Raw genomic sequence first — 23,841 nt, forward strand, 5'->3', positions numbered from 1 at the left:
GAAAATACAAAAAATTCTTGATGTAAGACATTGGTTTTTGATTGAACATGAGGTTGGTCAAACACAGGGTGAGGTTACTGAGTGAATCTATGGGATCTCTGTCCTTGGAGTTGCCCAAAATTAAACTGGACATTGTCCTGCACAACCTGAGTTGTCTAGACCTCCTCTGAGTAGAAGGTGGGCCCAGAGAGCTCTTGAGGTCCTTTTCAGTCTATGTGGTTGTGTGATGGTCTGATTCACTGAGTTCCTTCTTCCTCCCATGTCCCCCATGTCCAGTTCCATGAAATATCCTTCATTTCAGAAAATGAGATTAACAGATGGTAGAAGTAGCTGTAGACTGGGAGTTAGGCTGTACATTAAATTCTCACAAGTGGTGTGGAATGCAGGTCTCCTGTGTCTTATATGGCACTTTAACTACTGGGCTCTTGGATAAAAGGGGTGAACCATCTCTCTCCTTCTGGGACCTGTCTCTTTGCTTCATTTGCTTTTATATGCACCGCCTCTAAATGAAGTGTCCTGTTCCCAATTGACCCAAACACTTTTTCCTTTTTTTTTTCCTCATTTTAAGAAGAAAAAAAACCTGTTTAATTTCGTTCAGACTGAGCCAGCTTTTTTTAAAAAATGCTCTGGTTTGGCAGCTACATGTGAGTGATTCTCACTACCCTTAAAAAGGAATAGAAAGTTCAGTGGCTTCATTCCCAATTTATGGGCCAAGACAGTGGCTGGGACGGATTGTTTTACAGCTTTAGACTCAAGCCCAGGGGCTGAATTTCATTCCAGTTTATCCTCATGCTCATGTTACATCCAATCTTTGTAATTTTTTTATAGAGACAAAAAAACCCTAAATATTAAAAAGATTAAAGTACAAATCACTATTGGCAGCTTACTTAGCACTTAATTAGAAATTTCCCTCCTTTAATTGCTTTATGCAATAAAAAGAAAACAAATAGAGAGCAAATATTTAAGTGCATTTTAGATTCCTAGTTGTCATAGTTCACAGATTTTCCAAAAGAAATCTAGAAAATTCTAAACCAGAAAATTTCTAATCTGAATTTATTGTTCCTGCGTGTAATTATAAAAATATCAGTTTCAACATATATCTATACCAGTATTCAAAGAGCAGCAACTACCACACCTCTTCTTTCCCCTAGCTTGTTTCTATACCAATGACTAACTCTATGCAACTCAAGGCAAGCACCTAGGAGCTAGAAGGACCTGTAAGATAAACCATTTATTATTATTATTAACATTATTATTATTAGTAGTAGTAGTAGTAATAGTAGTAGTAGTAGTAGTAGTAGTATTACTATTACTACTACTATTATTAAATGTTTTTTAAAAAAGGATTAGAGGCTGAATTAAAACCATAGAAAAAGTGTGCTACATGAACATGTGCTCAGATGGGAATTGAAGAGCATCTGTTTCCTGTCACAAAAGAAAGCTTAGCAACTCCATACACCATTTCTGGAAACTCAAGACCATTGATTTTATGTTTAAAAGGCATTGATCAGAACTCCTTTTGGGGAACATGCCAAATAGATGTGTATGAGAGTACTTTCCTTTCATAGAAGTACTGGCCAGGGGTGCACTTTCACTGCTTCCAAATTGGTTTTTGGTACACTGGGACCAAAGTTAGCAGTAATGGGGATTAGGAAGGCTTCAAGCCTGGCACTGTAAGGTTCTTGCTTGATGTAGCACAGACTGAGGAAGGTACAGCTAGCAGGGGGAGTGGCTGAGATATGAGGACACCATTATGCCTTGACACAGCTCTGCAGATCAAGATATGAGATATCTTCATACAAAACTACCAACAATTTCTTGGTGGGCTCTAGACACAAGTGAAACAGGGATTCTGGTTCTGCAGGGATTTTGGGAAGGCTTCAGTACTGCAAACTGAAGCAAATCTGTAGAAGCTGTTTGCAATAGCTGTGGAACTGCATGTGCTGAGGGAACTGAGTTCTCCAGCACTTCCATTCCAATGACTGGCAATATCTCCTTGGACAAGCAAACTATTTCTCATCAGCTTTCACAGCTACAGAACGCAAGTAAGAGTGCTTATTTTTTTTGAAAGAGCTTTTGAAGCTTGTGCACACAAAAAATTTTAGAAATGTGAGTGTTGAATTACATAATATTGTCTTTTATGGCTGCTCTGGTAGATTTTGGTATTATGTTAAAGTAAAATGCATCCTTGATGGGCTAGGTATAACTTCAAATAAGTTTTAAAAAAATCCAGACAAACCAATTGAACAAAATGGGAAAAAACCCCAAAACCCAACAAATTTTCTTTCTATTTATTAATTTAAGACAAAGGAATTTATGTTATTACAATTTATTTCCCCCTTTTTCTCTCCAGGAGAAACACACCTGAACCTTCTAAATTCATGGAGTGTGAAAACTATTTTGACTGGAATAAATTTTGTGGGAATTTTTCTAGTGATGTCGTAAGTTCTCTTTTATTCCGTTTCTTCTAAGAATGCTGTAATTCTGTGGACCTTCCTTGGGATACTGCTGGGTACTTTCACATTCCTGCCACATACCAGACTTGGTAAGAATACTGGCAAAGTGTGGTGTTGTCTCTGTATCAGTTTGTCCTAACACAAAGAGGATATCAGCAATGTGAGACTTCAAATAATATGAAACATTTAATTTATAATTGCTAGTATTAAATAGGTTTTTCTAAATTTCATGTTTATGGAGATTAATTATTTAGCAATTGCATGAAGTCTGAATATTTGTGTAAAATGTGTTTAACCTTAATAGTACAGAACACTGTGACAAGAATGTAATCAGAGTTTGGAAAACAAGGAAGGATTTAGCTGGAGTGCCCTTTTCTATGTGCCTAACTCTAAGTACATAAGCCTGGACTTTGAGCTCAGCCAGGCTGGAGTCCTGGTGCTCAGCATCTTGCTAGATCAAGACCTCAGGAAGGACAGATTGCCATTAATCCCTTCCTAATCGAGGACATCTTATCCCAGCTGCAGCTCTGCCTGGCCAGACCTGTCCTGTTAAGCAGCTTCAAGTTGTGAAGATGCTTGGCTGAACAACAAAAAGCGCACACCTGCTTTTTGTCATGGCCATAATGTACTTTTCTGCTGCCATTCTGACACCAGGGCTTCCTGCCCTCTTTCTGTCTTTGCATTGTCTCACTGTGGGGAAGGTGGGAAGCAGGCTAGCAGGAGCTGCAGCAGGCAGCATCCCTGGTGCAGCCCTGGCTGGACTGGAGGAAGCTTGGCTGCCAATCACCCCTCTCTTTAAGCTGTGCTACCCTTGTTCAATAGGGGTAATGGGTCCAGTGGGCAAGTTATAGGTCCGGTGGGTCTATTACACATTTTTATTGAAAAGCAAAATAAATAGCCCTGTAAAACTCACACACTGCCCCAGGGCTACAATAATTTATGCACCTTCTTTTTCCTTCTTTTTCTCTTTGCCTTTTCAGAGTTGCTCCAGTGAACCTTTCCAGAATGGCAGGTAAGAGCTTTTGTAAATTCATCACCAGTTGTCTGAATAAGACAGTATTTAAAATACTGCATGTTATGTGGAGAACTGCGTCAGGCCTTTGATTTGATTATACACATGTGTAGTACCAAAGGAGATCACATATTACTCAGCTAAACTTGTTTAATAGAAAGGGCATAAAAATCAAAGTATGTATAGTATCAGGTTTACTTTCCAGAGAGAATGTGTTTTTCCACAAAACTAAGGAAAGAGTAATTTACCACTCCAACAAGCTGGGAAAAAGGAGAACATTCTTTCCTAAACAGCTACAATTATGCATTTGGCAGGCAGTAGTAAAAGCAATTCTGCTTTCCTTCTTAGCCCATAATAAATCTGTACCTGGGACTGATTAGAGAGCAACTGGAGAGGTGCTGCTTTGCTTTCCAAGGTCTATCAATAATTTTTTTTTTTTTTGTTCTTTCTGAACATGTTTTAATGTTGGAATTAAGAGTGTCTCACCATCTTTGTGGTTGTGTCCCACTTGTTCTTCATTTGCAGAAGTACAGATTTCTTATAAGTGGAGGAGAGAAAAACCCCAATGTTAGAAAATCAGGATGATGTTTGAAATGACATGATAAAGGAAATAATCCTGATGGGAATCCCTTCATGCCTGCGTAAGTCTATGCTTTCTTGAGTATCATAGGAGGAGTATTTTGAATTATGCTTTGTCTGCTCCAAACCTGATACAAATAGTGTAGCTCAATATGAAAATGCTGCACCTTTAAACCTCTTAGAGAAAACCTTCATAAGGTAAGTGTAGCTTTTCTGTACCAAAATAAATGGCTCACTGCACTTCAACTCTGTCTCTTAAACTTGTTGCTTCATTAATGGCTGCATTAAGCATCTTTGGAAAAATTTACCTTTGCAGTGAGGGAAAAAAAAGCCTTAACTACATTAATTAGAGTGTAGCATATGCCAAAGACCAAAAGAAAGACGTATTTTCTAAAATTCTTTGTTCACTTTTATCCTTACTGTTAATAATTCGAATAGTCTCATTACCAGGTGGCTGTTGTGCAGGATGATTTTATCTCAAGCAGCTGTTTTCCTTTTCTATTTTACTCATGAGAGCAAAGCAAGAGGAAAAAAATCAATTTAAAATAAATAAATAACCCTTCCTCAATTCAATAGAACACTTTAGGCAGAGCACTTGAGACAGATGTTGAGGAAAGAGAAAACACGGCCTCTTTATGATTTATTCCTTCCCCTCTCACAAAATTGTCATTAACACCTAGAAATTGGGAGACAGTAGTAATTATTTCAGACTGAAAAACAGTGAATAAAACTTTATTGAAAAGCTCCTGCTAAGATTAGTTCTCAGCTGGAAACTGAGATTGCCATGTGGACAATGCCATGGCATAACATGCATGAGAAAAGAAGCAGTGAAGAAACTAAACAGGCATCCAGAACATGGGAAATAAAGGGATAGTCCTGGGACTATATCAGGTGAAGTATCTTGCGTGCTGTAATGGGTCTCTGCTCATGCAGAGAGGGTTTGGAATAGGCAGCTGATGGTGGAGAGCAGAAGAGGAAGCTGTTAGAACAGAAACTGCAGAAAGTTAACTTGAGGTTAAACCAGAAGATAAAGTTTAATAAAGAGGAAAGCTGACTTTATGGTGGTATTTTTCTGGAGTGTTTGGTGCTCATATTTTAGTGAAAGCCACTGAGCTAATAGTCCTGAAAGAGATCTTGGTTGCAGAACAGTAAGGAGGTGACTTGTAGTAGGCTGGCTTCCCTACCAGACTTGGCCTCAAAAAACTTCCCTGAGAGATGCAAAAGGATGCAAGTTACTCTCAGCAGTCCTAAATTCCAAGCCTAAATATTTCTTTATGTTTTTGCTAGGCAACCCCCTTGTTTGAGGTGTTTTTCTGGCTATTTAAATGATCAGGAACCTCAGAGGCACCTTGCTTTCTCTGTTGGCAAGAAATACAGGGAACCTTGGTGGAATGCAGGTGAGATAAATTCAACTCCCTCTGCTCATTCAGCCCAGGAAACCTTACTGGAGACAGTGGCACAAAGTAGGCATTTGTTTGCTAGGACCTGGGTTGCACTGTCAGTGCTTTAATGTGTAAGCACAGCATAAGCAACCTGATTACTTATTGTGTTCTTTACAGGCCAGATTTCCTTCTGTATGGAATAATGACTACACCACTATTTGGGAACAGTCGGGAATTTAAAGCAAGAGCAGTGCTATAGGCAGGCAGAAGGAAGTCCCTGAAGAACAGAGGACTTACAGATGGACTAGGAATATTCAGGCCTAATGTCTGGATTTAATTTAATTTTTATGCTGTTGTTAGAGACAGCCTGGAGTTTCTCTAAAGAATAAGCGAAGATACTGTCCTTTTACACTCCCAGGAGCGTAATCTTAAAAAATGTCTTCACTGTTTTTCCAGTGGCTACAGCTTCCCATCACATTGAGTTACCCTGTATAGTGAGGACATGTGGGGGGCATTCAACCCTCTGGCTCCCAGTGAAATTGGTACTGGTTGTCTCTCACCTTCCACTCTTAAAAACACTTGACAATTTGACATTCTCACTGCTAAGTGAAACTGACAGAGGCTCATCAGCAATAGGACATTGTTATCAGCCCTGGCAGAAATCATACCAAGAGCCTTATGTGAAGTGATGACTTGCATTTACTTCCAGCAGGATGAATGCAATTGGGTGTCAAGTGTTCCCAGTGTATGACTAGGGAACAGTGAGGAAGTTACTTAAAGAACTTGTGTTCTTCCTGCTTCCATCTCAGTCATCTTGGAAATAGATTGCAAATTGCTTAAACCCTAAAATACTGCAGAGTAAATGTCTCATTATTACACTGTAGTATGATATGACTTGGAAAAAACCTTAATATGCTTCAATGATTGTTTTCAGATGTTGGTCTTTATCAGACTCAAGATGCTGGGCAAAAGATGAAGGCAAATTGCTAGTACCACTCTGCTTGCCAATAATTCCTCCTGTCTTTTTTTTTCTTTCTCTCTTTCCTTCCTTTCTTCCTTTTTTCTTTTTTTTTTTTTTTTTTTTTTTTAATCCAGTTGTATTCATGAGACTAGTTGAGCAAGGCACACTGCACTGACCCCTCATATCTGGGACAGGCTTACAAACCCTGCCTTTGGCAGAGTGATGGAAAGCACTTCAGATCTGAGGGCTATAAAAAGCCAAGCTGAAATGAATTCTGTCAAGTCATAGCTGAATTTTTCTTGCAGAAGAATTCTCCTTTCCCTCTACTACTGCCACACAGCTCTTTCTAAATGGTCCAGAATTGGCTGTTTAATATCTCAGAATTCCAGGGTCTGGGACTGTTGGGAACGGAAGGATTTTATTGATGCCAGCTGATGGTGCTCTCATCAATTGAATGGAGGTGTGTTGACAGCCCTTGGCTGTGGGACTGAGAGACATTCAAGTCCCTCATCGAACAGTGACCTTGGAGAAAAGTGTATGAAGAAATTAACAGAAGAATTTCAAAAGGGTTAGGTTTCCATCCCTGTCATCTTATTTTGTGATACTCGCTTAATAAATAAAGAGATAGATTAAATGTTTTCCTCTCATTGCCCTGTTACTGTGCAGACCTGCTGGCAAAAATAAGTAATGTGACATTTGACTAAAAAAACCTGAATGAATGTAGGGCCCACTCTACTTAAAAAGAGTCATTATCACCCGGTGTAAAATGAATTGCTGTAAAAACCTTAACTCAGCAAGTGAAGGTTTTTCATCTTCCTCTTTCCTGGCAAGAGGTTCTGGTTTTGGTGCTTTTAACCCTTAATTTAAAATGCATTTCCAAAACAGAAGTAGATTATTTGAAAGGGCATCTGAATAACAGGAAAATAAGAGCCAAAAAGACCTTCCCAAGGAAGAAGCCATCCACTGTTTTTTTGTTGGTTGTTTTGTTGGGTTTTTTTTCCCTGAACATGGGAACTGCAGCAAAGGCTATGGATAAGAAAGAAAGGTCTCCAGATTTGTCTCTTGCCATAGCTGTAAGTCTCATGGAAGTGCACCAAGACAGTGTTATCTGCTGGCCAAATCTTAGTCCCTGGAGCCTCAGAAATCCAGAACCACTAAGTTCTTCTTTATTTCCTTGGCAACCACTGGGAGAAGCTCGAGCAACACTAACCCAAATAAACAGGTGAGAGAGTGCCTAACTGTTATCCACATTATCCTTTATTTTTCCTTGTTTTTTAGGTGTGTGGTGCTGTAGGAAACACCTGCATGAGGCTCTGGTCTCTTTCTACCCAGCTGACTTTTTTCAAGCATGCACTGGCTTGGGGTCAGCCCTTGCAAGCAGGTGTTTTCCTTCAGAATAGCTTTCTTGTCTGAATCCAAGTGGATCACAAGGGCCGAACTTCACTGCCGGAGGTCACAGGTCAAACACGGCAGCACGGGGTCCCTTGGGTCCTGTGCTTACCAGGTGTTTAATATTATCAGAGGTTATTTGCTGAAACCGTGATAGAGTGTTCTCAGCGATTCAAAATAAATTTAACGAGAACAGTTTTAAAAGCCCCCACATTAGAGGATGTCTGTTCAATGGACAGAGAGGTTAAAGTTAATTCGATCAGGCATATGTACTTTCTCCAAAAAGGAACATATGCACTCAGCGGCTTGGCCCCATTTGTTGCAATTTTGGGTCTCATTTCCATTTGCAAGAAAGATAACTACTTGCATATGGAAGCAATAAATAAGAGAAGTCATTAACATTTCTCTAATTTAGGGGGGAAAAAAAAAAGTCTTAACGAAGTAATATCTTTGCCAGGGCAGACAGAAATGTAAATTGGAGATTGGAAGGAAACCTATTAAAGGAATTTCTATGTTGCTAGTCTTTTTTAATCTAATGAATTTATGAATTGCCACTTGTTAGGTCATAGACTTCGTTAATTTCCTATGTGTTTAGTTAAGGAGAGAAAGTATGGGGCAGGAGGAAGGAGGGGTGAAAGGAAAATGCTTGTGAACAATGAACCTGAGCAAATATTTTTGTACAATGTGTTAAGGCTATTAGGTTCAAAATTTTTTACTAAACCCAGCTATATTTAGAAAATCTGAGAAAGGTTGCTCTGTACATCTACTGAACAGGATAATGTAAGTCTCTAAAACTTTTTCTGTGCTTATTCATATGCCCTTGAAAGCTGTAAAGGGTTAAAAGATTGTGACATTTGCTGAATAATTTTGTTTGAAAACATGAAAAATTTTAAGAAAGTGGTGTTACATTATGGTGCCAATTTACTAGTCACACATCTATGGGCCACACTTTCAAAATTATAGCTAATCAGATACCTCTTGGGCTTTCTTTGGTGCAAAGCATGAAGAGGAATTTTCACTCTCTTTTTTCCTGTGGATTGCAGAAGCTAAAATAGATACTGAACCTTGGTTCTCAAGAACCTTAGTACCCAAAGGTGGGAATTCTTTCTAGTTTGTTTGTTTGGTTTTTCTTTTTTTTTTGAAAAGTCAGCTTTTATTTTGAAGGAAATCACAGAGAAGGACAAACACCAAAAGTATTAGAGTAAGCAAAGAAAAATAAATCCCTGTTATTTTTGGTATAATTATTCAGCAATGGTTGGCAAATCGGTGCTTTGTGCAGTCAATAGCATTCTGCAACCCCACCCTCTCAATGTACTGAAAAGGTAATGGACTGATCCTACTTCCATCAGTCATTGCAGGCCTTCCCATGGATCCCTGTCTGGACACACATAGAGTGAATGAATGATGCCGATTCAGTGGCTCTTTCAAGTGTATGACTTGGAGATAGCCATGCTAACAACTGCATCAGCAATTGCTCCCTAAACATGCATCAGGCTTCCCTCCCAGACAGGCAGCTGAGTGAGCAGCATACTGAGCCTGCCACATCGATGCTGGCTACCTGCAGTTTCCTTCAGGAGGCAACCAGGTATTGAAAGCAATTTCTGAGGTGGCTGGATTTTTGGGTGTTAATGAAAATTGTTCAAATAGCAACATGTTGATGTACCAGGTGGCTACTTTCTCATCCCTGAGAGCTGTGAGGAATTAATTGTAATGGTATCCCTTATGAGCTGAAATATAGGTTACACGCATATGCATGCATGCGCAAGCACATGCACACTCTTGGAAATTCAAACCAAGCCTTGATGAGTTTAGATAAAGTCCCCACTGCACTTTGGTGTAAATCTGTCCTTCTTAGTGATGCTTCTGGCTCCACTTAGACCACTCAAGCCACAGAAAAACCAAAACACCCAAACAAAAAACAATCCAAACTCAAAACAAAGGCAGGTTTTGTTGCATTTCTGGCATAAAAGGAAGCAGAAACAAATGGAGATTGAACTAAAATGCCTGTTCTTAAGAGGCCCATGCCTACATTCTTGAGGGTTCGGATAGTTTGGATAAACACTGTACAAGTATTTGAACTTTTTGGTAGGTCTTCAAACTGAACCTCTGAACCTTCTGAAGTTCACAGGTGGCTTGCCACTTTTTTTCGGCTGTGGAGCTGGACTCAGTCTGCTTTCTCAGGCTCTTGATACTGAAAATATTTACCAGGTTTGCAGGATCCAGAGAAATCATGAATGCTCCTTTGGGTTTATTTCACCACGACAATGGAAAATTTTCTGCTAATAAATTAGTCATCAAGAAATTAAATAAGAGTTATTCAGATACAAATCTAGGCCTGAGAAGATCTAACCTTTCAGAAATGTCCTGTTACTGACCTCCTATGGAAGTTAAACAAGCCACTCTGAACCTCATTGATATGTTCGTGAAAGGGGAATGTCTGTGTTACAACAATGAACTTGTTATTTGTCAGATAGTATGGAAATGAACCCATCAGAAAGCCTACAAATCTACTAAGTAATTCCAGAGGGATGAGAAGAATACTGTGGTTTTAGTTGGCTAGTCCCAGGTACAATCCAAGGAGGAAATTCTTAGGAAGCCTAATGGACTTAAGTTACTAGTTTGCTTGGTGCTCAGTAATATTTAAAACAGCTTGGATTTTAAACCACATGAAAAATATGCTGTTTCCACTGGCATGAGCCAACAGCTAAAGAAACTACATCTAACTCATGTGCCAATAATACATTAATTATTTATGTTTTCAATTACATGTCATAGTAACTTCCATGTGTAAAACTGAAAAATATATGCATACACCCTCAAAGAATTATCCATGTTTTTCTTAAAGCAGGCACTGTATCTTTGAAAGAGACTGCTTTCCCTTTGACCTAAGTGGAATAATTCCCAATGAAATTTCTGTGAGTCAGAGTGGGAGTCCTTTTCCTCTTCTCAACATGAGCAGGCTACAGTAAAACCCTCTGAAGCTGTGTAGAGTCAGAGGCTTGGCTGATGCTGTAGTGACTATGGAACTATGGAATTAGTTTGGGACTAATGATTGTTAACACCAGCACTAGAGCCAATATGATGGCCTGGAAATAAATTAAATATGTCTCTGTTTAAATGAAAAAGGAAGTGAATCTGAGGTAAGGGGGCTTTTAAGAGAAATGTCCTGGGCTTTGATAACACTTAAAGTTTTTAATTACAAAACTCTGGAAATTTAACAAGGAAGTCATTCATCTAACTTAGAAGACACCCTCAAAGTCATCTAGATCTGAAGCCTTAGCTTCAGTGTCTTACATGATCTTTCATAAGATAATTTATAAACAAGTTGGGCCAAAGGCACAGTGGAAAATACTGTAGTCTTGAATATCATGGGCTAAAAATATTAGTTGATACTTATGACAGATATCAGAAAATGTTGGGGATTTCTTCTAATCTGGACTTCAAGATGAGTGACCACTCAATGCTGTAATTGTAAAGGTCAGATCTACCTACTATAAATAAAGAGCATTTTGATGGGTTAGTTAGATTTCAAGCACTGAACTCAGCAAAGCCTGTCATTCATCACCTATCATTCTACTCTGAAAGAAACATATATTCCATGTATTTAGTATAAGAAAACATCTGTTATGCTGAAGTATGTGACTGTATAAAGATACAATAAAATATTGTAAAATTACTTTGTTTTTCTGTTGCATTTTAAAGTACTTCATGGCACAGTTTAGATTATAAAGTGTTATCACAATCCTAGTGCCATGCTACATGTCTTAAGTAACAGGAAAACAGATTACTTTTGTAGTATTTTGTGTGCATTCTAGCCAGTCATGTCTTTTCCATTTCTTGCCTCTCTACTACCTTAGAAAAGATATGAACAATATATATTCTTTCTTTTCCATATCAATGACCACTAATCTAATATTAAATTTCTGTGCTGTGGTGCATTAACACTGAAAAATAATCTCAGCATAAGAAGGAAAAATATCCCAAACACGCAGGAGATTGATAGCACAAAAAGATAGGGAAAAGAAGAAAATTTTCCTCATTTTTCTGGAATACAAATGCATTAAATTTTTGGGTTTGTTGTTGTTTTTGTTTTTTTTTTGACAATTCTTGTATCTGTATGGTTTATAGAGCTCTAGACACTTGCTATATATTTGATTTCTCACTTAAGCATAGTTTCACTAACAGAAGCATTGCACAGTTGCAGTATGCTAAGCACCAGTTAAAATAATTTTAAAACCTGTTCAAATAATTTACGAAGACCTGCTCACTGATATGAATTGCCATGTTTTGACATTTACTAAAGAGAAGAGCATGGAATGAGGTAGAGATGGGGAATATCGACTGCATATCTGTGACTGGCACTTCAAATGGCATGTAGCTCTCATGACTGAAATTGGTCCTGTCTTCTTTTGTGTCATCATCTTGAAATGACTGTTTCAAAAATGAGATTGAAAACAACATCTAAATTGTACCTACTAATTACTTGAGGTGAACTGAGTAGTTGTAGTTTAATGTAAGGCATTGCTGGTCCAAATCCGGTGGCTCAAAAAAGAACCTTTACACTTCTTGCTGCCTATGCAGCATCTGTTGTTTCATTTGTGTTTTAACAGTGGTCTCCACTGGTTCAGTTGAATAATTTAAGTGCTCAATGCTATGTGTCATATTCTAATGTATTCAAAAAATCCTCATGGTTGGTAGAAGCATTACAGGAACTTTGGGACACATATGACCCCCACAGCTACAGATGGAGGCCAGTTGAGGATATCTCGGGAGATAGTAGAAAGAAAATTGTATTTAGACAAACACAGTTTAAAACCTGTATCATCAAACCCACTTGGAAAGTGCAAAGGTCTTCCCAAAGCTCTGTGTCTTATCTGCAATTTATAAGCGGACATTTTGATACTATGGGGTGTCTCATGCAGTGGCCAATGACAGCATTTGGGAACGCAAATCTTGTCCTCTGGAATTACTGAAAGGATTATCGGGGTTAAATTTATTAAAAAGAAAAATAAAATTTCGCCTTCTAGCACTCAGCCTAAAGTGGGCTCCTGTTTTTCATCAGTTGAAAATCCCTCTAGATTTCTTTGCATCTAATCTTAAATGCCTTGTAGTAACCAAAACATTGCATAAGGCTGGCAGAGGTGGCATGGGATCCACACACTACTGGTGACCCATCCATTACTGGAATGGTCTGGTCTATGTCAGGAGAGATGCTCTGCATGAGCTGATAACAACTATGTCAAAGGGTGAGCAAAGTATTGAGAGCAGTTGATTGTGTTGACTAAAATGTGAGCACAGATACCAATCTGGGGATGCCTGCATTTAAATATTTGTTGTTTCAGATGGACTCCTGCCTCAACTCCCCTGTACTGACAAGGAGGTTGTTCCAGCACAAGGATTTGCTGGTCTTCAGACTTCTATCAAACTTTTGCCTTGAGTTCCAATCCAGAAAATACTGGTCCCCTGGTGATCACAAAGGTATTTTAACTAAGGACTTAGCTTTAATTGTCTGACATCGCTGGGATTGTTCATCAATTTGCAGGAATCAATGTGTAAAACTCTTTTTGACTTCTTTCATTATAGGCCAGGCCTATTTCAGATATCGCATGAGCAAGATGCTGGAACAAGAAAATCTTGCATCAGCTGAGGTGGTTCAGTGACTTGGGATTTGATTTGAAAAATCTTATTGGCCAACTTCAGTAACTGAAGGATGAGTTTCTAATAAGGTAAGTCTAATGAGTTGCTAATAAGTTAAGTTTCTAATGAGGTAAGTCTTTACTAAATTGCCCCCAACACAGTAAAAGGCACAACTGGATTTTTTTATCTCTTTATGCATACAGCTGCCAGTGATATTTTGTGTTTCAATGGTAAATAACAATTTTAATTAGCCTTCTCTGTGGGGACTTTTGGTCATTTATTAGTGACATTCCTCCATACAAATTGTTGCATTGTATTTTTGAATGTTTCTATGGACCCATTTGCTGTCAATTGATTTCACATTCAAACCATCTGTAATGACTCATTTGTTAGGTCCAGAGTCTCATTATTTGCATGGACTACTTGTATTGATATCATTAGCCTTGAACAACCTCAGTAGTCCTGTTCATGGTCATGAGCTTTTAAGTCATAAGCTCAGTTCTTATCAGCGTTCATCTGTCAAGTTTTCAGTCACTTCTAATTAGTCTCAGGTTAAAAAAAAAGGAACATAGCAGCAACCACTTCCCCACCCCCCCAAAAAAATACAACAAAAAACCCACCAAACAATTGTGACACATTCTTACTGGCCATGATTCCTTCTTTGTCACACACTCAGACAATCATTTCCATGTCAACAGTCCATGAGCATTTTATAATGTCTGAAATGCTTCTAAATATGAATTACATATCTGAAAATTATTGATGACATTCTTGGCATTCCATTAATGTTATTTATTATTTATTGTGTGTGAGACGGAACTGCCTAGAGGCCTTTGCAAAGGATCAAGGGCCTGTTGAGCTAATCTCTTGCTAGGCATATCAATCCAGATGGATGAGCAAATGCAGGAGCACATGGCAAACAGCAAAACCTGTTTGTCAGTTCAGCATCCCAGCCTGCAAAATACAGCCGTAGTACAGAGGCAGTGGCACAGTTCATGCTAACTGGCACCATCAGCTGTCACAGCTGAAAGGACACAGACTGAACAAAATCAGGCTTGATTTAGACTTATTTACTATGAATTGCCTCATCTGCTCTTTGGCCTGCATGATCATGTTTTCTTAAGAAGGCTTTGAAGGTAGGAAGAAGTGTATTTTGAACCTGTGATATAGAATCAGAGTGTGGCTGAGTGGAATAATCAGACTGGGAAATGCAAAATTCATCCTTTGTACCATGTTATTACACATCATCTCATAGACCTCTTAATTCTGGCAAAAGAGGAAACCAATACTAATGTTGTGTTGCACTAATTTTATGAATTCCAGAATCTTAGAATCACTCAAGTTGGTTAGTACCACAGTGGGTCATCTGGTCCAGGCTTCTTGTTTAAGCAGGGTCATCCTGGAGCACATTGCACAGGACTGCATCCAGACAGTTCTTGAAAATCCCCCACGTGGACTCTCTTTGACATGGGCGGCATTAAAACACTCATCAGGTCTTTATCACCAGAAATTCCTTTCACCTGCCATCGATAATGTATTTGTTGATATTTCTAATTTCAAGCTCTCCATCTTCTTCACACTGCACTATCAGGAGGAAAACAACCTAATATTTAGGACCTACCCAGTGACCAGGAAGAGTTGGTGTCAATGATTTGTTGTATTGCAGGTCTCTGCCATGAGCTGGGGTGACTTGTATGGGCTTTCTCAGTATTTTTTTCACGGTGCATTTTATGAAGAATGACTCTTTCCTTTGGGACCATCAGTATTCACAAACTTATTTTTGATAGGTGGCCTCTGATTTTCATCTCCTGATCTCCCACATCACTTTTAGCAGCCTTTGTTTCATGATGTCAGGAGAATGAAGGGTTGGGAGGCTGGTGATGTCAGATACCAGGAGTTGAAGTGTGGCAACAGGGTTGTTGTGTGAGGCTTTTGCCAAAAGCCACAGTCTTTTATTAACCATCAAAGTTTCTCCCATTAAACTGCTCATGCTCAAAGGCCTCTGAAAGCAGCCCAGAAAATACAACAGAAATCAGGAAATTTCCAAATGGCAACAAGGCCCAATAGCCAAATAAAATAAATGAGCTGACCTAGGAAATCCTTGTAACTTGCCACCCAACAACAATAAACCAGCCCTACAACACACAAAGTAGAAAGGAAACAAAGAAGTCTTTTAATTATTTACAGTAGTCTGATTGTGGCTCAGTAAACATTGGTCAAGGACTAATAAATTTAGCCTCAGTAAAGTGGGCTTATGCAGCCATATATAGCCTGTACATTTAACACAGCAGCTTTTTTGACTGGTTCCAGCCTAGCATAAATAAAGTCTATCTAACAGAAGAGCTGTTAACCTGGGAGATGGTTTTCCACCTACTAGTTTCACTGCAGTTATTTTATAATTGGATATATTCATTAGGAATTTTTGCCTTAAACTGAGTAGGTCAGGGAGACTACTTTAGAGAAAAAAATGGTGTGCTGGCAGACAAAAACCTCCTGTGGTAGGGACAAGATTGTCCCACTGCATCCAATGGCTTCTCCTAAGTCCTTGGTCTCTTCTCTGAGGGACTGCTTGTACCTCCCAGACATCTCCTAGGTGTCTCTGTCTCCTCCCAGAAAACCTTTGGCTAGCATGACTCATCCAAAGGACAAGGCATATGTGGCATTGAATGTCTCCGCCATGCTCTGTGAAGGGCAAGGCAGGGCACTTGGGGCTGGTGGAGCTGGGCATGAGGGAGACAAGAAGCTCAACTTGTTGGGCCCACAACACAGATATAGTAAACAAATACCTGAAGAAAACAGGAATTTCCAATATATGGTCTGATTTGTATAAAACACCAGCAAAACCAAACCCACAATTCCACAAATTTGGAAATGAATATGATTTCATCTTTATTGGAAATAGCATTTCATTTTGACCACACTAATCTTTTTCAAGAGTCTTTTAATAGATTGTTCCTTCTTTTGCATCAAATCTTCAGCCTTAACTTTAAGGCTCTTTTTGGACTTCCTGCTCTTTAATCTTCCACTAGTCCAGTTCTCCTTCTGGTTTCATCTTCTGTGTTCCCTAAATAGCTGCAGGCCTCCTCCAGTGACTCTGGGTACAACATATAAACAAGCTGGCATTCAATTCACCTCTTTCCTTCAGAGAACATGCCTTCCTGCAGACCTAGTCCTGGTCTCCTATCCTCTAGTTTTGTAAACTGTAGTTTTACCCCAGAAAACTGTATTTTAAACTGTATTTTAAAAGTGTATTTTACCCCTAGTTGGTAAAATAACAGTGTGACAGCAGCAGTTCACCTTTCCTCCCTTCTTCCCCTGCCAAACAGTTAAAAAGTTGTGCAATAACCAAGAAGGGCTGTTTCCCTTTGCTGCTCGTGGCTTTTGTAGGCAACATCTGTCCTGTTAAGCAGAGAAAGTTATCACAGGAGACAGGGCATTATGCATTGCAAATCAGGAGCTTGGTATTATGTAACAATCTGAAAAATATGCGCAAGTATGGTTTGAATGAGATACAACAATTGCTGGGCTACCAAACAGATAGCCAGCCAGGAAAGTAATTACAAATACAGATAGAAAGGAAAAAAAAAAAAAAAAAAAAAAAAAACAAGAAAGAGACACTAGGGAAATGTCTTACAATATTTTCTGGTAATCAGTCAGTAGTTTGCTGTCCTTAACATGGGTCAAAAAAAATCTTACAGGTTAAATTCCATTGGGCTTTATGTTATTTTTTAATAAAAAAATAATTTAGACAAAGCCCCACAGGAAAAAAAGTCAACAATGTAGTTATCTTTCAGTATATTCAGATGATAATTGTTATTTGGAGCATAGGATATGCCAGATGGTATCATTTCAGCAGTTTATCTACTTTCCAGTGACAGGCTATATATGATACTGATCATAGAGAGTTTTTCTAACACCCAGCAGAGAGTTTATCATAAACACTTTTAGCTCTTTTAATAGCCTTTCTCTTAACTAAAGTGTCATTTTCATTGAGTTTATTTAGTACTGCCGTTGCTTTGGCAAGGAAGAGAGGAGCAATATTTTAAAAAAGTGTACACATAGAAGGAATAATTTCAAGTAAATCTATGCAGAAACGATTGAGTCTATCACAAGGAAATCTACTTTGAAAATACACTTTTAATCAAATTAATCTTATCCATGTTTTGACAGACTTAAAAAACTCATGAAAAGACCCAAGATTATTTCAAGGAGAAAATCATCAAATCGATTTCACTTTGCTAAAAAAACCCACCATTTTCATTTCAGTGTAATTTATTTGTTTTCTTTTGAAAAATTGCTTTGTTTGGTTTGTTTCCCCAACGTAACTTAGCAGTGGAAAGGACTTTTTCATCCCAGTAAACCTTTTTTTTCAGGAATTTTTTAGTCTGGTAGCAAAAGCTGATTATATGGAAAGGAACTTTAATAAACAAACGGGCATTCATTCTTCCATAACTGTTATTATCTGATGCGGCCAATAATTGATATTAATTAGTTTGGTTTACTTTAATTGAGACAAAAAAAAATTGAACCTGGCAGTTTTGCATGACTTTTGGCTGTTAAGGTGGAGCTCCATCAGTACTTTGCATATTGGTTTGCCTCCTGTTCCAGACAGAAATTGAGAATTTAGATCCCCTTTTTACAGACATCCTCTTTGGAGGATAAGAAAAATATTTAAATCAAAGATATTCTCTCTCCTTAAAATTTCTTACTGGCTGCATTAATTGGCCCATCTCACTCCTGCTACCCATTTCACTCACATGGATGAGTGAGTCCCATTTCACTCACACCAAGACAGTCCAAGTGGCAGGAGAATAGACTGATGTCACAAATTCTGCTCTCAAAGAAGGAGCCTGGTAGAGCACACCAGTTTCTCTAGGCTGTGGTGTACATGTGTGGCTCTGCTATGCTTTATGCCCAAACCCCAGTGAAGGCCAGCTCTTTCTTCTTGAGGGACAAGACTTCTACCTCTCCCCTTCTAGTTCTGTCTTCATCTTCTTGTCTTTTGTATGTGCCACTCAAAAAAATTCTGCAACCAAAAAAAAAGGTTAAGCCCTATAAAAATGGTATATAACTTAGCCTATGGATAGATTTTCTTTCCCCTACCTACTTTATAGCAATGCCTGAGGCATATGACAGCAGACCCTCTTCTTTTCTAGTGATTTATGGACAGCATTAGACCACTAGCATATTTTTAGTTCCTCTCTTCACTCTGTGCTCATGTCAACTTGTAAAGATTTATTTCTCTTTCATGCTTTTGCCCAGTGGGAGTTAAAAAAACCTGGAGATTTAAGTCATAGTACCAAAATGATGTGAACAGTGTTCTCTGTCCTAAGTCCTTAAATTTGTACTACATGTGAGAAGGAGAAGGAGAAGGAGAAGGAGAAGGAGAAGGAGAAGGAGAAGGAGAAGGAGAAGGAGAAGGAGAAGGAGAAGGAGAAGGAGAAGGAGAAGGAGAAGGAGAAGGAGAAGGAGAAGGAGAAGGAGAAGGAGAGGAGAGGAGAGGAGAGGAGAGGAGAGGAGAGGAGAGGAGAGGAGAGGAGAGGAGAGGAGAGGAGAGGAGAGGAGAGAATGTTGTTGGTCTATCACAGAATGAGAAAACCCAGAAAGAATGACTGACCAATTTCTAAAAATGAATAATTAATTCTCAGTTTTATTTACACTTTCTCTGGGTCCACTTAGATCTTTAATGAACAATATGTTCAATTTCAAGCAGTGTAAGATATTGTCCTTCTATGAATGTTGTGACCTGGCACAACTGGCTTTTACAGATTTTTTTTTTCAAAGAGGAGGAGACACACTTTTGAATGTTTCTTCATTTTTTTTAATCTGAAAGCTCTGCATTATTGAAATTGGAATTGAAAAATACCCAGATACAGACATCTTCTAAAGGTTTCCATGTTGTCCCAGTCCTGTTTTTATAGAATCATAGAATAGTTTGGGTTGCAAGGGACCTTCAAATGTCACCCAACCCCTCTGCAATGACAAAGGACCTCTTCCACTAGACCAAGTTGCTCAGAGCCCTGTCCAACCTGACCTTGAATGTTTACAGAGCATGGGTGGGAACTACCACCTCTCTAGACAACCTGTTCTAATGTTTTACCACCCTCATTTTAAAACACATATTCTTTATATAGAATCTAAATTGACCTTCCTTCAGTTTAAAACCATTCCCCCTTGTGCTATCACAACAGGCACTACTAAAAAGTTTTGGCTTGTCAAAACTGTAATGTCACCTTAGACTGGCATATCTCTTTCCTGCCTTGGCTGCAGATGCTGAAAGAAATGAGATGAAGTATCATTAGGATGTTTGTTTTGTGTAAGAGGGAATTAGAAAGTACATGATTTGAAATAATCTTTCTGTTTTCTTCAGTGATTTTTGTCTAAACATGTTCCCCCTTCCCAATCCTGTCTTGAAACAGAATTGCCCTCAGCTGAATAGCCAGAAGTGATTATTCAGTATGATCTGGATTTACCTCTGAGTATGCTGGATCAAATTTATTTCTCAGTGGTAATTGCAATCTAGCTGTGTTATTACAGTTTCTTCATGACTGTATTCATGGCTGGCAACAAAAACAGGGAGCTGGCACTGAAAGCTCTTCCCAGGAGGCATTCTTCTTTCATTTTTGCACTATTTCCTTGATTTCCTAGAAGAGATGTGAATCTGAGGTGGCCTTGCCAGTGATTCTATGTGCCTGTCCATTAAAATCTTCAACAATCATTTTGCAAATGTGTAGAATGATCATAATGCTGTATTTGTTATTGCTATGGCAGTGATTTCAAGCTCAGTTCCATATGTACTGTGAGTAGCATTGGGAATTAGATTAAACAATTATTGTACAGAGCTACTTATTGTCAGAATATTTCTTTTCTTGGTGCATCTTTGGCCATCCTGAATCCTTTGTTCCAAAATTGCAACAGAAGTTAAGTCTAACCACAAAGATCAATTTATTTCCTGCACTGTGGAGAATGTGTGTATGAGAGTGGAATACCACCTTATTAACCATAAATGAAATAAAGATATATGCTATGAAAGTTCCCAGGATGCAAGAAATTTTTGTCTTCTGTTAGAAGTGTCAAAAATTTTCCAGTTCCAGAAGAAAGGCATTGCTGCTCAGGTGCAAAGCTTTGCAAGATCTCACCTATAATACTCAACCACTGCTCAGGTTCAAAACCAAAAAATTCATCTTGAACAGGGTGAGTTAAGATGGTCAGAGGAGGAAGAGCTTGATTAGAAGAGTAAGACTACAACTTGCATAGCTTAGTGGAGAGGGGGTGTAAAGAATGTGTGATTACACCAAATAATACAAATAAAAGAATCTGTATGTGTAAGCACACAATAGAGAGAGAGAAAAATTCTTTAGACTAATTAATAACATCAAGTAAAAGAAAGCCCTGATACAAAAATGAGGTTCTGGTATAGCTTTGAGAAGATACTCCAGTAAAAGGACAGAAAACTCTAGTCAAACAACTGGGAAGCACGCTTGATGACCTATGAAATGGAGCACTCCCTGGTGCTCCATTCTTACTCTTTTGGAAAGCTTTCTGTCTAAAATGCAAACATTTCTGTATTCATTTTTATGTAGTAGTGACCTGCTACGGCCAATATAAGGAAATTGCTGGGCATGTGATGTTTGACCTTTGTTTCATCCCCAGTGTAGTCAAGCTATGTTTTAATTGGGATCAACAGTATTGTCTTCATCACATCCAAGATGAAGTAAATTACAGGGAGGGAAAGGTCTATTTTATTTTTACATCTTGCTAGAAATCAGTGGTTCAATGGTTGCCAATATGTATGCAGGTTCCTTACAAAAATTTTTATTTTTATCGCTCCCCCAGGGTTGGATGTTCACAATCTTTGAAATATCCACCCAGTGAGAAGCAGTGATTTCCAGCAAGACATTTAAATTTCACTGGTACTGCCCTGCTGTTTCAGAACAGTGAACCAAGGGAGTGCTCAGCTAAATCTCTGGTAATACTGACAGCTTAGGTTTGATAAGCTCTGTCCTTCTTCCCTTTCTTTTAATTAGGTAAACTAGCATTGTTCCTTACTGTTTGAAGAGAAGGATGGTCTGTGGTTCCCTTCTTAGGTTTTTTTGTGGTTGTGCCTGGCATTGTGACAGCCTTTTCCTCTGTTTAAATGGTGACTAAAATATATGATTTTTTTTTCCTATTTAGGTGCCTAGATCTCTAGGGCAGACTAGTACTTCTGCGTACAGCACTAGCTAAAAAAATCCTCATAGTTCAAGTGAGGCCCATAATGATATGAATTGTAATTTTGACTGAGATTTATTCCAGAACATTCACATTATTAAGGCCATTTTATCGAATGCATGGATGATTTTATTCTTAAATCTTCAGTACAAAAGGAAGCTCTCAAAATTTCTCTGCAGCTTAATGCCATCAGTATACATAAATTTCAACTAAACCCAAATTTTATCTCAATATTTATTTTATTACCAGTTGATGAGTCCATGGGCTGAAGTGCCATTCACAGCACAGGGGTGCTTCATAATAGACTATTTTGCATAAGTACTAAATAATTTACATATATAAATTATATATCAAAATGCTCTCTAGAAACTATTCAATTCAATGATATTGTTGTCTTGTAGCCTTTAATACTATTGAGTCTTTAATTTTTAAATCCAGCACCTCTTCCAAAGTAAACCCACAGGAATTTAATTTTTTTTTTTATTAAGAATTGTACTGACTTTGTTATTAAGACAAAAACTTGAACCTGATTTTGCAGCATTAAGGGAGACACAGATGACTCCATCAAAAGTTTTGGCTCATGAAAAAGCTTTCCTTGAAAAGCTCCACATGAAAATTATTTAAATATTAAAAATAGTAATCATCTAGAAAATTGTAGTTGTTCAGAAAGGTAATTTGATGGTCATGGAAGTACTGCTTCAGTGACTTCAAGAATCTGCTCTGTTCAATGAGCAATGAAAGCACTACACTCAAAAATGGGAACAAGAAATGAAAAGCAGTCAGTCAGAAGAAGGATATTATCCCACCCAAATTTACAAAATTTATAAAATACCAGCAGAAAATTAAGTACAGCTGACTGGATTAGAGACCATCTTCTATAGTTTTGCCAGCGGGTTTTGGGGTTAAGATTGATGGGTCTTCACAATGCACATTACGAGTTTTTCATTTGTCGACATAAACTGCTGAAGAAGAAATATTTGTTTTAGGTGATTAAGTGCACTGCATATTAATGATGCATTGAACATATAAAACAAATCCTGGTTTAAAAACAGTATTTAAATTTGTTCTATATATATATAGACAGGACTACTTATAGCCTTCACAATGAATCTGTTAAAACATTGGGTCAGAGCTGCCACACTGTCATTAGCAAATTTACTTATTAGTATTTATGTAAGTCAAAACTAGAATATAGTAGCTTAACCATGCAGTTTTTAAAGCCTGAAATTTTAGACACTTCCAGCAATGGACTAATCTGAATGTCTTGTGTCATGCCCTGCAGCCCTTGTGCATGTCTAAGGCAACATAGGATACATAAAATATTACTGTGTTCCTCTGAGTGATTCCAGCCTTAGATGCCCTTTTCAGGATGAGCACATAGCTCTCTATACTCCATACTCTGCATAACTGGCATGCTATGATTTCCTAAACACAAGTAATCCATTGCAATCGGGCACGGCTTAACATGCATGAGACCTTGTCCATCAGATGTAATGTGTCTGCAGGAGATCCACACCCTTTGGTAGGGGGCAAAATACAATGTCCCATGGTGTGTGCAAATTGAGCTCTAGATCCTGTTCACTACTGTGAGAGCTTTCACACCTGTCTCAGATGTAAACACTGACTTACATTTGGTTCTTAGCTATCTGCAATCTGGTGCTGAATCCTTTCTCCAAAGCTAGGGGGAATTAATTTTGTTTCTAGTAAACATGTAAATAAAATCTGTCATTTTAGCAAGCTTTTGCTTTTACAGATGGTAGTCTGCCATGGGGTTAGAAAGCTGTGCAACCCGTTTGCTTTATTTTTGACTTACTGAGCCGCATAACATTTTACGTTTTGCATAGCCCCCAGCAGAGCTAAAGCATTGCAAAAAACCCCCTTTGCTCAAAAAATTTATCTTACAAGAATGGGCACTGAGTTCAAGTCTGCTAGCAAAGGTTTTTTAAAACTGTAAAAGAAGCATTCAACAAATCGAGAGGACTAGTGCAATACACATTATTTTGACTGTCCTAGCAGTCCCTGGGAAAGATTCAGTAACCTGAACACAAGTGTGTAGTGCAGTTTGATATTTCCCAGGATACCCAAGACATCTGCATTGGGCTGACAGGTATGTCACAGGACTTACAAGCGACCTGTGTCCTCCCAGACAGGCAGCTGGAGACCAGGTGGGGTCGCCTGAGATGTCTCAAGTGGCAACAGATGCCAGTGTTTAAG

Source organism: Camarhynchus parvulus, chromosome 1 (genome assembly GCF_901933205.1).
Source record: "Camarhynchus parvulus chromosome 1, STF_HiC, whole genome shotgun sequence".
Taxonomy (NCBI): domain Eukaryota; kingdom Metazoa; phylum Chordata; class Aves; order Passeriformes; family Thraupidae; genus Camarhynchus; species Camarhynchus parvulus.